Source organism: Schistocerca cancellata, chromosome 9, assembly GCF_023864275.1.
Source record: "Schistocerca cancellata isolate TAMUIC-IGC-003103 chromosome 9, iqSchCanc2.1, whole genome shotgun sequence".
Taxonomy (NCBI): domain Eukaryota; kingdom Metazoa; phylum Arthropoda; class Insecta; order Orthoptera; family Acrididae; genus Schistocerca; species Schistocerca cancellata.
In genome coordinates, this window is record NC_064634.1 from 413,973,419 (window position 1) to 413,988,468 (window position 15,050).

Here is a 15,050-nt window from a genome sequence, read left to right on the forward strand (position 1 = left end):
ATTTAATTGCTGCTTATTAAAAGTGATTTTCTGATTATTTCGACGAAACATACTATGTGTCGTCGTCGTGGCCCAAAACTGTTCCTCACCTTTTTTTACTGTTACTGGATCGTCATCTGACTTCTGCATCGAACTGCGACATGAACATGCTTACTCTTTTTTACTATATTAGCTGCTGGTGGGCTGTCATAATAAGTGGCTGTATTTATTACCAAAGCTGACGTTATTCTTTAATAGCAAAGCTGACGTTATTCTTTAATTAGTTTGACTGAAATTACGTAATTCATAGTTAAACTTTTTCTTGACAACAATAAAATTTTGCAAATTTTTTTATGTTGATGGTTTTTGGGCTGGATTATGATCAGTAATGCAATACTGCTGGCAAAAATTAATTATATTCTGAATGAAATGATTTTACAAACGTTCAAATGGGACTTACTTTTTACAATAATCTTACAACTAGCAATGCGCAAACATACCTTCATTAGTCTTGAGTTTCTCAAAAAATTAATTCAATCATATTAGTTCCTCTTATGATAATAGTTATCTGATGTCTCTGTACATCCATTTATAATCTCTTGTAAATCATAGCTAGGGGCTGGCAGGCACACCGCTCCTCTCAATCTCCCGCTTCACTCCTGCTACCGACTCGCTTCACTTCTCGGTTACTACTGACTTGCTACGAACGCTAAAGTGTGGTCTCTCCTGCCAACAATGCTTTCTGGTGCAGACAATCCCTGCTACCATTACAAAATGTATCAATGCGCGGTCTTTCCTGCTCTTTTCTTAAAATGTATCCATACGCGGTCTCTCCCGCCCTTTTAAAAATTATATTAATTTGCGGTCTCTCTTGCCAACAATACTTTCTACATCTACATGATTACTCTGCAATTCACATTTAAGTGCTTGGCAGAGGGTTCATCGAACCACAATCATACTATCTCCCTACCATTCCACTCCCGAACAGCGCGCGGGAAAAACGAACACCTTTCTGTTCGAGCTCTGATTTCTCTTATTTTATTTTGATGATCATTCCTACCTATGTAGGTTGGGCTCAACAAAATATTTTCGCATTCGGAAGAGAAAGTTGGTGACTGATATTTCGTAAATAGATCTCGCCGCGTCGAAAAACATCTTTGCTTTAATGACTTCCATCCCAACTCGCGTATCATATCTGCCACACTCTCTCCCCTATTACGTCATAATACAAAACGAACTGCCCTTTTTTGCAACCTTTCGATGTCCTCCGTCAATCCCACCTGGTAAGGATCCCACACCGCGTAGCAATATTCTAACAGAGGACGAACGAGTGTAGTGTAAGCTGTCTCTTTAGTGGACTTGTTGCATCTTCTAAGTGTCCTGCCAATGAAACGCAACCTCTGGCTCGCCTTCCCCACAATATCATCTATGTGGTCTTTCCAACTGAAGTTCTTCGTAATTTTTACACCCAGGTACTTAGTTGAATTGACAGCCTTGAGAATTGTACTATTTATCGAGTAATAGAATTCCAACGGATTTATTTTGGAACTCATGTGGATCACCTCACAATTTTGGTTATTTAGCGTCAACTGCCACCTGCCACACCATACAGCAATCTTTTATTAATCGCTTTGCAACTGATACTGGTCTTCGGATGACCTTACTAGACGGTAAATTACTGCATCATCTCGAACAACCTAAGAGAACTTCTCAAATTGTCACCCAGGTCATTTATATAGATCAGGAAGAGCAGAGGTCCCAGGACGCTTCCCTGGGGAACACCTGATATCACTTCAGTTTTACTCGATGATTTGCCGTCTATTACTACGAACTGCGACCTTCCTGACAGGAAATCACGAATCCAGTCGCACAACTGAAACGATACCCCATAGGCCCGCAGCTTGATTAGAAGTCGCTTGTGAGGAACCGTGTCAAAAGCTTTCCGGAAATCTAGAAATACGGAATCAACTTGAGATCCCCTGTCGATAGCGGCCATTACCTCGTGTGAATAAAGACGTTGCACAAGAACGATGTTTTCTGAAACCATGCTGATTACGTATCAATAGATCGTTCCCTTCGATGTGATTCATAATGTTTGAATACAGTATATGCTCCTAAACCCTACTGCAAACCGACGTCAATGATATAGGTCTTTAGTTCGATGGATTACTCCTACTACCCTTCTTAAACACTGGTGCGACCTGCGCAATTTTCCAATCTGCAGGTACAGATCTATCGGTGAGTGAGCGGTTGTATATGATTGCTAACTAGGGAGCTATTTTATCAGCGTAATCTGAAAGGAACCTAATCGGTATACAATCTGGACCTGATGACTTGCCCGTATCAAGCGATTTGAGTTGCTTCGCAACCCCAAAGGTATCTACTTCTAAGAAACTCATGCTAGCAGCTGTTCGTGTTTCAAATTCTGGAATATTCCATTCGTCTTCCCTGGTGAAGGAATTTCGGAAAACTGCGTTCAATAACTCCGTTGTAGCGGCACAGTCGTCGGTCACAGTACCATCGGCACCGCGCAGTGCAAGTATTGACTGCGTCTTGCCGCTTATGTACTTTACATACGACCAGAATTTTGAGACAATGTTTCGTTGTGGAACCTATTAAAGGCATCTCGCATTTGGTGCAGACATTCCCTGCTATCACTATTATTTCCAACATGACAAATATTAATTATTCCTACTTAATCCTATTAATAAAATATAAACATCTTTCATAATTTGTGGTTTGACGACAATAGAAATATACACGTGTTACAACATATTTGGCGACACCGTCTCTGACGTGCCACTTAAACTGGCGGGCGCAACGGCCTGATTGGATAAATTCCATGCTAATTAATTCGAAAACGTAGCAACGTACTGAATTTTTATTCTTAACAATTATTTCTCAGCCTGGCTCACTCAGCAACATCCTTACAAGCTGTTCAGTCAGTTTCTCACCACCCTATATATACACAGCCACTGAATCAGAAAGTGGTGTCTGTTCTTTCGGACATGTCCCGATATAACTAATATTATATGCGCCTTGACGGCAAATAATGACACCTTCATTGCGGACGCTCATTACATCCGATCTTTTGTGAGAATCAAGTGAAGCTGCGAGCAATGGGCGGGATGACATTTATCGAAACTGAAAAACTTATTTACATAAAAAAATGGCGATTTTAGATCCAACAGCTGCTGGAAAAATTTCTGTGGCCGCCCATGTTTCACACTGTGGTGGAGCGTGAACAATTTTTAAGTACCCTGAAAGATTAAAACTGTGCTAGACTGGGATGTTAAACTGCAGACTTGCGTTTCGGAATCCGTGCACTTACCGACAGAGTTATTTAGACGCGACCCACGAGCTGCCATTCTAGATTCACTTCTACCAGTTTCTTTTCTTCTAGGGGTGCCAGCTCAGACCATCTATGAAGTTTGCTTTTTGGGAGAGAGGTATGGACGGAAGTGAAGCTTTGAGTGCTGGTAGTGTGTTGTATCTAGACTGTCTATGAATTTCAATGTTCCCGATTCGTTTCCTGATGCCGGACACAGTTCTATTCTGACAGAAAGTTTCAGAAGATCTGACATTCCTCTGCAGAGTTGGGAACACTATAACATAATAGGGATATCCGTTATTAACGACAGCACATGACGTATGTGCCGCCATAAAAAAAATTGCTTACACTTACTCCACGTGACTCTATAAACTTTGGGACAGTCGTGCCCAGTGTGAAGTTCAACTCCTCCCTTATTGGTGTGAAGTAACTGCCAGTGTCAAGTAGAACTGTAGAACAATATACACGAAACTAATACTCAACCCGATAAACACATGCTTTTGTAATTTATCTCTTCAGTCTTTGTATTATCTTTTATTTTTGCATAGATAACACTCAATTGCAATTATATTTCGTCGAATATTCCTTCATTTAAAACCTGAATCTAGTAAGTGACTAAATTAATGTTTTGTGACAAAAATGTGGATGTACAAGGTAGTCCCTGTTTATATCAAGTAAATTTCAATCTCATCACAAAATGTAACATTAATTTGAAAGGCAAAATTAATTTCACATTCCGAACAACGTTAAATAATTGAAATCATGTCAGGGTCTGTTAATAAACGATATTAATGAAATAATTTAAAATAACGGAGAAAATTGGAAGTACCGTTTTAGCAACGATGCATGTATTGTAAGGAGAAAAAAAACAAGATCAAAAGAGCATTACATAATAACGTAAAACAGTAAAAAACAGCTGTATTTAATGAAAGAAACCTAAGTAATAGTTACGGTCGATAACTGAGTCTGTGTATGCGTTGCCACTATAACTATGTCTGTGACGGTGATGAGGACATTTTTTTCCTACGTTTCCACTCAAGAATTCGTCCCTGTTGTTTGTCGGTTTTATAGATGTTCACCTGTGCGTCACATATTTTGATGCTTGGAAATTTAGCGTAAATGGAAACCGAGAGATCGCAGGATCAAACCTCTCTCAGACCAAGTAATTTTCTGTATTTGTTTTTACGTAACCTACACCTCACAACGATATGAGGATCCGCCAGAAATAGTTGAACTAGTATTAATGAGAAAACAAAAATTTTATAGTGTCTCGATAAAGTGGCCGCCTTAGATTGGACAAGCGGTTTCTTTCACCACAAAAACCGGAAACTCACCTTTAATTAGCGGCCGAAGCTGCAGTGACGGGTATTAGTCGCTCTGTGTTTTAATCATCCTATTTTATTTTATACTGTAAAAACAATGATAGGCTAATACGTTACGACATTTCCCACCACTAGACTGAATGCCATTTTCGAATCACGTCTTAAATTCATAGCAGTAAACCTCCAATCTCGATAGCCCAATGAGTCGAACTCCCATATATAAAGTGCCATATCTCCCGAAATAAGTGTCGTACAAACATACAAGATTATCGCTGTTAATGACTAGATTATGACAGCATTTTCAGTATTTAAATTCGCTCAATTACGGTATCAAATATTGATTGTCAAATTCTTCTTGCTACGGAAATTCGCTAGGTAGGCAACCTGTAACTGGCGTACAAGCGGGGAGAGAGGTTTAGTAATGTAGTACATACTGCTGAAATGTTCAGCCTGCAATAGGACAGCACCACAAGCAGCAGAGGAACAGCCACCTCTAGCGTCTCTCTACTGTTGCTGAACTGCGAACTCGCAGAGATGCAGAAATCGAAAAAAAAGAAAGAGGAGAGCGGAAACGGTGCGCAGACACTGAGGGGCCACCCCTAGAGCTATGGGGAGGGGGAAGGTGTGGCGAGGTTCTGCTTTTAGCCGTATTGCTGGCGTTGGCTGGCAGTTCCTTGCTGCCTCAGCAGTTTGGGGGAGGGGGAGGGGGATGGGGGAGGGACGTGGATAGTGCCAGCAGCTCCTTTGGGAACGGCGGCCGATGTCAAGTGACGACGTGTGGCGCAAAGCGTGGAACCGCCCTGCTGAAACATTTCTTGTGTTTGAAGGTTTTCCGTCGTTTCCGATGAGTTTCAGAAATATGCAAAGTGAATTTATTTTGTTCCACTCAATTTGCCAGATTGCACTGTACTTACAATATTTTATTTCGATTTGTGGAATTTGAGGCACATTGTATTGTATATACATTGATAGGCTAACACATTACGACTTTTCCCACCACTAGACCGAATGCTATTTTGTAGCATTACAGGGATATTGCGCGACAATGCAAGTACGAGGTTTATTTTGTTTTCAAGCCACATCAGTCGCGAAATTAACATCACAGTCAAAATCTGTTAAAGTTTCGTGCTGATGTGTTGTACAGTGTCTCTACTATTCCTGTTAAGAGCGTCACGTTGCATTTCTGAGCTTTGAGTGCATAGTGAGCTCATAAATACACTATGTGATGAAAAGTATCCGAAGACCAACAAAAACATACGTTTCTCATATTAGGTGCATTGTGCTGCCACCTCCGCGGAACTCACGGATTTCGAACGTCGTCGAGTGATTGGATGTCACTTGTGTCATATGTCATTACGCGAGATTCCCACACTCCTAAATAACCCTAGGTCAACTTTTTCCGATGTGATGGTGAAGTGGAAACGTGAAGGGAAACGTACAGTACAAAAGCGTACAGGCCGACCTCGTCTTTTGACTGACAGAGACTGGCGACAGTTGAAGAGAGTCATAATGTCTGACAGGCAGACATCTATCCAGATCATAACACAAGAATTCCAAACTGCATCAGGATCCACTGCCACGACTATGACAGTTAGGCTGGAGGTGAGGAAGTGGATTTCATGGTCAAGCGGCTGCTCATAAGCCACACATCAAGCTAGTAAATGCCAAACGACACATCGCTTGGACTAATGAGCCTAAACATTGGACGACTGAACAGTGGAAAAAACGTGTGGAGTGACCAATACGGTATACAATGCGGCGATCCGATGGCAGGTTGTGGGTATCGCGAATGCCCGGTGAACGTCATCTGCCAGCGTGTGTAGTGCCTACAGTAAAATTCGGAGACGGCGGTGTTATGGTGCTGTCGTGATTTTCATGAAGGGAGCTTGCACCCCTTATAGTTTTGCGTGGCACTATCACAGCACAGGCCTACATTGATGTTTTAAGCACCTTCTTGCTTCCCACTGTTGCAGAGCAATTCGGGGATGGCGATTGCATCTTTCAACACGATCGAGCACCGGTTAATAATGCATGGCCTGTGGCGGAGTGGTTACACGACAAAAACATCCCTGCAAAGGACTGGCCTGCACAGAGTCCTGACCTGAATCCTAGAGAACACCTACAAACAATTCGTGCAAGGCCTCACCGACCGACATCGAGACCTCTCCTCAATGCAGCACTCGAGAAAAATGAGCTGCCATTCCCCAAGACACCTTCCAGTACCAGAGTGAACATATGCCTGCGAGAGTGGAAGCTGTCATCAAGGCTAAGGGAGGGCCAACACCTTACTCAATTCCGGCATTACCGTAGGAGGTCGCCACGAACTTTTAAGTCATTTTCTGCCAGGCGTCCGGATACTTTTGTTCACATAGTATATGTCTAGACTGCTAAAGTGTCTCATCTAGTGTGAAGTGGGTGCTGTCATTCGAAGTCTCTATGCTGAGGGACTCCTCCTGACGTTATGCAGCCCACATAATAGCCACTCATGACAGCATTTTGAGGCAATGGTGCAGGAACTTTGAAGGAGGACGTACAGGCGTTCACGTTGCTGATGGTCAGGGAAGCTAGCGATTGTCAACTAATGGTCTTGTTCAGCGTGTGAATCTGGTGACTAGAGGCAGTCGTGCGCAAAAGGCAGCTCAGAATGAGCGAAGGAGAATGTTGCCATCCGGCACAGTCTTTCTTCATGACAATGCATGGCTGCACTCTATAGTTGCAACAAAGACGCTCCAGCAGCGTTTTCGATGAGAAGTGTTCGATGATCCACCATCGAGTCCAGACTTGGCTCTCTCTGTGTTGTGTACATAGTTCCACATAGTCAGCTTGTATACAACTTTCCCACTAGAGCGCGCCCCGCTAAGCACAACAGCGCAGGCGCAGCGCTCGTCCGTCTCCGCACTACGAGATGGCGCTGCCTTAGAGACGGACCAAATTCTGCTTCCGCCGATCTGTGTATTAATATTTAACGCAGCCAGTGAGATTGCTGCTAACATAGAACCTTTTCTCCTCACGGATCACACTCGCGCAGTGATACCTGAATGCACGAGGTATTATAACGAGTGTACAGACCTCTGATCATCAGTCTGCATTTGGCTGCATTAGTCTGTACCAGTCTGCATTTGTCTGCACCAGTCTGTATCAGTCTGCATTAGTCTGTACCAGTATATAGTCAAGTTTCAGTCTGCGCCTAATAAGATTACCCTATTCCTGTACATAGGCATGAAGATAAATGTATAGACACATTTGTCAAGTATCAGTGATATGCGAGAATAAGATTAACTTACCAAGCCCAAAGGAACTTCAGATTGCCAATTGTAAACAGCATCCAGAATCAAGTTATGTTATGTCTATGCCTTTTATTATTTTAATAAATCTGTGTGAAAATTAATCAAGTTCTGTTCAAAGTTGGACACCGTCAATCTGCTACTCTAAGCGTACAAGTGGCATTTCTATCGTCTGACCTAACGGCATAAGATAAACACGCCACGATAAGACCACGACACATATTGCTGACACTCGCCTACTTCGTTAGAGCGACAAGTCAAATAATCTGATGGTGTGTGTACCGAAGGTCTTACAGTACGCACACCACTCTCTGGATTTCATTTCTTTGCTTTCATGAACCCCAGCCTAGGATACCACTTTGGCATGACAATGAGCTATAGAACAGTGTAAAGATTTGGTAGAAAGCACAGGCGTTTGCCTTCTATGGCGAGAGTACTGGGAAGTTGGTACCACACCACAAGAAATGTCTGAGCCGGAGCAGCGACTACGTGAAGAAGTAGCTGGGAGGCGTAGCTAAATTTTGCAAACAAAACATTTTTTTTTTTTTACTGTGGTTTTCATATAGCTGCCAATCGACCTCGAAAGAAAACAGCCGCCGTATATAAACGGATCAGAGCCAAATGCTAAATTATTCTGGTGATGGGATGGGTCTCAAATGAGGAAATCCACTGATCTAAATCAATTTGAAAAAGGGCAGATTGTTACGATACAGTCTGGCAACATGCTTCTCGGAAGCAGCGAAGCTAGTCCACCGTTTGCTTGCGATAATGGTGGGTATCTATGGAAGATTGTTGAAGGGTGGTGACAATGTGTTGTCGTCCACCTCTCATTACAGAAGGTGGAAGTCGGAGGCTTGCCCCACACTGTGTAGCACGATAAGCGATGATGTATGGCAGATCTGGTGACAAAGTACAATCCTGGTCCAGGCACAAGTGTTAGGAAATGCACCGTTCTGCGTACACTGATGCACATGCAACAGACAGCCCCTACATGTTGACCTAATAACATCTTCAATTACGAAGGCAGAAGGCACGAAGGCATCGAGAATGGACCGTGGAACAAAGGAGACCTGTCTCTTAATCAGATTAATCACGTTTCATGTTACAACAGGTCGACGGTCCCGTGTAGATAGACTGAACATGACGGGGCGGGGGGGGGGGGGGGGGAAGTTGTATTACTGTGTGAGAGTCGTTCACGTGGATAGTCCTGTAGTACCTGCCGAGGGCAATATTACACCTTTGGAAGATGTGGACAGTTCTTGCAGCTCTTCATGTCTGATGTCTCCCCCGAAAGTTACGGCGTATTTTTCCTTTGCGTGCGTGTGTGTGTGTGTGTGTGTGTGTGTGTGTGTGTGTGTGTAATCAGTGTTCCGACTGAATTGATGTGGCCCGCCCCGGATTTTTCTCCTGTGCCAACCTACTCAAGTCAGAGTAGCGCTTGCAGCCAATTTTCTTAATTATTTGCTGGATGTATTCCAGTTTCTTTCTACGCTTTCTACCTTCTACGGCTCCCTCTAGTACCATGGAAGCTATATCATGATATCTTAACAGCTATCGAACCATCCTGCCCCTTCGACTTGTCAGCGTTTTCCATATATTCCTTTTCTCAACGATTTTCTAGAGAACCTTCCCATTCCTTACCTTACCGGTCCTCCTTTTCAACGTTCTACTGTAGCACCACATCTCAACTGCTTCGATTCTTTTCTTTTCTCGCTTTCCAACAGTCCTTGTTTCACCACCATACGATTCTATGCTCCAGACGAACATTCTCAAAAATTTGTTTGTCAAATTACGACCTATGTTTGATACTAATAGACTTCTCTTGGCCAGGATTGCCATCTACGCCAATCTCCTGATAACGACATCCTCTTGAGTAGTCCCCGCCCGTAGGTAAGATAGTCCCCCGTTCGGATCTCCAGGCGGGGACTACTCAAGAGGATGTCGTTATCAGGAGGAAGAAAACTGGCGTTCTACGGAACGGAGCGTGGAATGTCAGATCCCTTAATCGGGCAGGTAGGTTAGAAAATTTAAAAAGGGAAATGGATAGGTTAAAGTTAGATATAGTGGGAATTAGTGGTTCGGTCGCAGGAGGAACAAGACTTCTGGTCAGGTGACTACATGGTTATAAACACAAAATCAAATAGGGGTAGAGGATGCCATCATCATTTAACCATACAGTAAAGCGGCATGCCCTCGGGAAAAATTACGGCCGTAGTTTCCCCTTGCTTTGAGCCGTTCGCAGTACCAGCACAGCTAGGCCGTTTTGGTAAGTGTTACAAGGCCAGATCAGTCAATCATCCAGACTGTTGCCCTTACAACTACTGAAAAGGCTGCTGCCCTTCTTCAGGAACCATACGTTTGTCTGGCCTCTCAACAGATAACCCTCCGTTGAGGTTGCACCTACGGTACGGCTATCTGTATCGCTGAGGCCTCCCCGCCAACGGCAAGGTCCATGGTTAATAGGGGTGGGGGGGTGGATACCATATCTCTGATAGATCGACTCCTGTTTCTTCTTCTACCGCATCAGGCAAGTCTTCCCCCTCGAGGATGCCTTCAACGTACTCTTTACTCCTATCCGCTCTCTCAACTCCGTGTAACAGTGGAATTCCCATTGTACCGTTAATGTTATCACGATTTAATTTCATCGGTTTTTGTTTTGACTTTTCTATATGCTGAAGCAGTCCTTTCGAATATCATTTCTATTTCGATTTCTTTACATTTTGCATGCAGCCATTCGCCTTAACTTCCCTGTATTTCCTATTTATTTCATTCCTAAGTTACTCGTATTTCTGAATTTCGCTGAAGATTTTTGCACTTCCTTTTTTCATCGATCAACTGAAGTATCTCTTCTGTTACCTCTTGATTCTTCGAAGTTATCTTCCTTGTACCTATATTTTTATTTCCAACTTCCGTGACTGCCATTTTTAGAGATACCCATTCAACTTTAAGTGGACTGCCTACTGAGCAATAACTTACCGCAGTATCTATAACTTCAGAGAACTTCAAGCGAGTCTCTTCATTCCTTAGTAGCTCCATATCGATCTTCCTTATGCACTGATTCTTCTAACCAGTAACTTAAACTTCAGCCTACTCTCCATTACTAATAAATTGTGATCTGAGTCTATATCTGCTTCTGGGTACGCCTAACAGCGGAGTATCTGATTTCGGCATCTCTGTCAAACCATGATGTAATATAACTAAAATATTCCCGTATCTCGCGGCCTTTTCCAAATATACCTCGTCCTTTTGTGATTCTTGAACAGTGTATTCGCTACTCCTAGCTGAAATTTACTATAAAATTCAATCACTCTTTCTCCTCTCTCATTCCTAGTACCAAGCTCATAATCTCCTGTAAGCCTTTGTTCCGCTGCTACCCTTCCAATCGCATTCCAATGCCATATGACTATTAGATTTTCACCTCCTTGTACGTACTGAATTACCCGTTCAGTATCCTCATACACTTTCTCTATCTCTTCATCTTCTGCTTGGGACGTCGGCATGTATACCTGAACTATTGGTGTCGATGTTGGTTTGGTGTCGATTCTGATGAGAACAACTCTATTACTGTACTTTTTACAGTAACTCACTTTCTATCCTACGGTCATATTCATAAGGAATTCTACTCCCATTTTCTACTGCTGTTGATATTACCCTATACTAATCTGACCAGAAACTTTTGTCTTCTTCTCACTTCATTCCCTGCCATCCATTATATGTAGAATGAAACTTAGCATTTCGCTTTTCAGATTTTTTAGCTTCCCTACGACTTTCAAACTCATGACATTTCACGCCCCGACAGTTAGAACGTTGTACTTTTCATTGTTATTAAATCTTTTTCTCGTGGTCACCTCCCGGTTGGCAGTCCCCTACCGGAGATCGAATGGGGGTCTAGTCTGGTAGCTTTTGTCAATACAGATATTACCATGATACTTTTTCAATTACAGGAAGTATCCTGTGGGTACACGTTATATGCCTTTAACGCAGTTGTTTTTATTGCTTTCTGCATCCTCATGAAACTGATCATGGTGCAGGAGAGGTCAGAGGTTCAGAGCACTCTCTTGCGCTAGGGGTGGGAATCTATCCCTAAAGGTGAAAGAATTATAGCATCAACCAGAACAATAACTGCCCGTAACACAAGGCCGAAATTTTGCTGCTGTAAGTTGAGGAGTATGACAGTGACCTCACGCTGATGTCATGGCCACCAGATTCTCCTGATCTGAACCTGGTAGAACACATCTGGGACACTGTCAGACGTCAACTTCACAAATACTATCCCCTCGTAATTTACGCGAATATAGTGAGCTATAATAGACAACTTCTGCCACATATCTCCGAAAATTTTCCAACAATTTGTCGATTCCTTATCACGCGAGATCGCTGCTATATTGCGTTGTGATGGTGGGCCAACGAGCTGTAAGCAGATAGTCACAGTTTCTGGTTCTTGGGTGGTTGGTTCAGTATTAAGTACCTCAACCGGATTATCATCGTACGCATGTCTTATTTTAGGTTACTGCACTTGAATGCAGTGATAATGGTACAGCGCCTACCGATATCGATAGTATGGAATAAAGTAGTAAAATCTATACCACGCATTTTGAGAGAATGAGGAAGAAAGAAAGATTAGGATTTAATCTTCAGTTGACTTAGAGGTTGTTAGAGACGGATGACATGCTCAGAATGTTAAAACGATTGGGAAGCAATTCGGCCGTACCCTTGAAAGGGAATCATCATGGCTTTTGCCTGCTGCGATTGAAGGTAACCACAGAAAACCTGTATCAGAAGAGACACGGATTCAAACCATCGTCTTCCTGAATGCGAGACCACTGTTCTAGCCACTGGGTCTACTCTTTCGGAGTACCATTACGCAAGATCAAAGTAATTCTGTTGTCATTTTGCAGCTTTTTGATCTTTGATATCTGGTAGCAAACGACGACTAATTATAAGTGCTTTAACATTTACGTACAAACCAGTCTCCACGATACTCGGTTGCATTGTCCTCCATAAAATATGGTGCTCCATTTATCTGACGACCACATGCACGTCGCAGTAGATTGAGAGCTATGAACGCTCTGTTGCCCAGCGAATCAGGTACCGTGTCGCATATCTACCACCACAGAACCAGATTTAAAATATACGCAAATCAGTTTTGTACTCACCCATGCTAGAACAGTCTGCCATTGTTTTCCACGCATTTATGATTTCTACTCAAGAAATTATACATCACACGATTCAGTTCTCTTCGAGAAATTGAGTTAATTGACTCACGGATATTATCCTTGAGTTCTTGTAACGTATGCGGACTTGTTATGTACACTTTATGCTTTAGTGGTCCCCACAGAAAGAAATCGGATGTGGTTGAACCGGGATTTCGAGCGTGCAAGATACTGTTACTAATGACTCTATCCAGGAACACACAGTGAATTATGTACAAAGAAGCATTGGCTGTATGAACCATTGCCGAAGCCTGTTGAAAAAACGTGAATCGCCGTTCTCTTTGTCTCATTTCATTAAAAGAAATGTTGCGCAATGTTGTGCACATATCTTTCACTGTTAACTGCGTCATTAAAAATGAGCCTATTGTTCTATCGAGACTAACTGCGCGTCTCACTCCTATTTTCGGATCGTGATAGCGTTCCTTATGGAGCAGAATAAGTCTACCAGTGCTCCGATGTCGACAGTTTTGGGCATTTACATATCTGTGTAAATGGAACAAAGCCTCATTTGAAAACAGAATGAGGTAAAGCTACATTTCAATGCCACGCACTAGTTTCAAAACCCATTCGCAAAACCTAACCGTCTGCGCAGGACCACCACGTTTAAGTTCTTGCACTACTGTTTCTTTATAGGGACTTTGTCCACGTAACTTAAAAACTCTTTGTGCAGACGTGCAAGAAATTTGTGTCTGCTGTGAAACGTGTTTATTTAGTAATTTGTGAATTGCATCACGAGTCGGAATTCGAACACCTGGACAATTCTGTTCAGAGAAACTGTGAACATTACTAGCTGACTCTGTACGCACATACGAATCGTAACCAGACTTTCGTTGTGGAATGGAATAATGCGGTCTCGTCATTGTTTCGTTCGCAGCATTCAGTGTTACACTCGTGATGATGTTTCACTGTTCAAACGATGTTGGCCGAAAAGGCACGTAGTGCGCCAATAGCAGGGATCCGAGAGTCACATTCGACCGGCCTGCGCCGGTTCTGTTGCAGGGAAGCCGAACACCCCTCGCACTGTCATCAAGTAAGTGGGACACCCTATACTATAAATTTCTCCTGGGAGATCCTGTACTTTTTGTTTTATTTAATAAAAGTTCTTTATTCAAAATACAATCATCATACAACATAACCCACAACCATTAGTGGATCTTAAGTTCTACGTTTATAATTGCAGGTAGACATTTACTTAATGGCTAAGGCTGGACAAGGTTACTGTTAGTGCTACTAATCTACTCTACAAGTGTACTAAGAAGCTACATCCACCGCAGTGTTACATGCGTGCCAGCAGATCCTATAAACTTACAGTGTTGGCCTGCCCAACGAGCTAATCCTAGCTGGCGTGCCCCTGGCACGGGGATGACTTGAATACTGCACCTCGTTGCAGCCCCTAACATGTTTATCGTTTAACTCTTCAGGCTTTCCCGGCGAGATCTTGACATGTGGAGTAATCGGGTCTACTGCTGGATGTTTGTGTCGCTCTGGCACAATATTTCGGCCACGTAACTCGTTGCCTTCTTCAGGTGCTACCTGAGACTGCCTTGTTGGAGGAGCTTGTCCAGTATTTATGCCCAGAGGGCGGTGGGTGTTCTCTTTGCTGTTCGCGCCCGCCTGGCGCTGCTTGTAAGGTGTTGTCTCTTCCCCAGTGTTCCCTCGGACGTCCGCGCCCGACTTGGTCTTCATCTATGGCAGCTCTCTGAGGCCTGTCCTTTGTTGGGCGCTCCAGTCACTGCAAAGTTGAGGCCCTTGCTGAGTGCTTTTGAGGTGGTACACAAGAGGAGCCAGAGGAGGCGAAGAAGGTGGCATACCTGCCATATGCTGGACCTATTTCTGCAAAGATCAACAGAATTCTTTCAAAATATGATATAAAGAGTATCTTCTGTCCACCCTCCAAAATTGAGACCATGCTAGGGAGTGT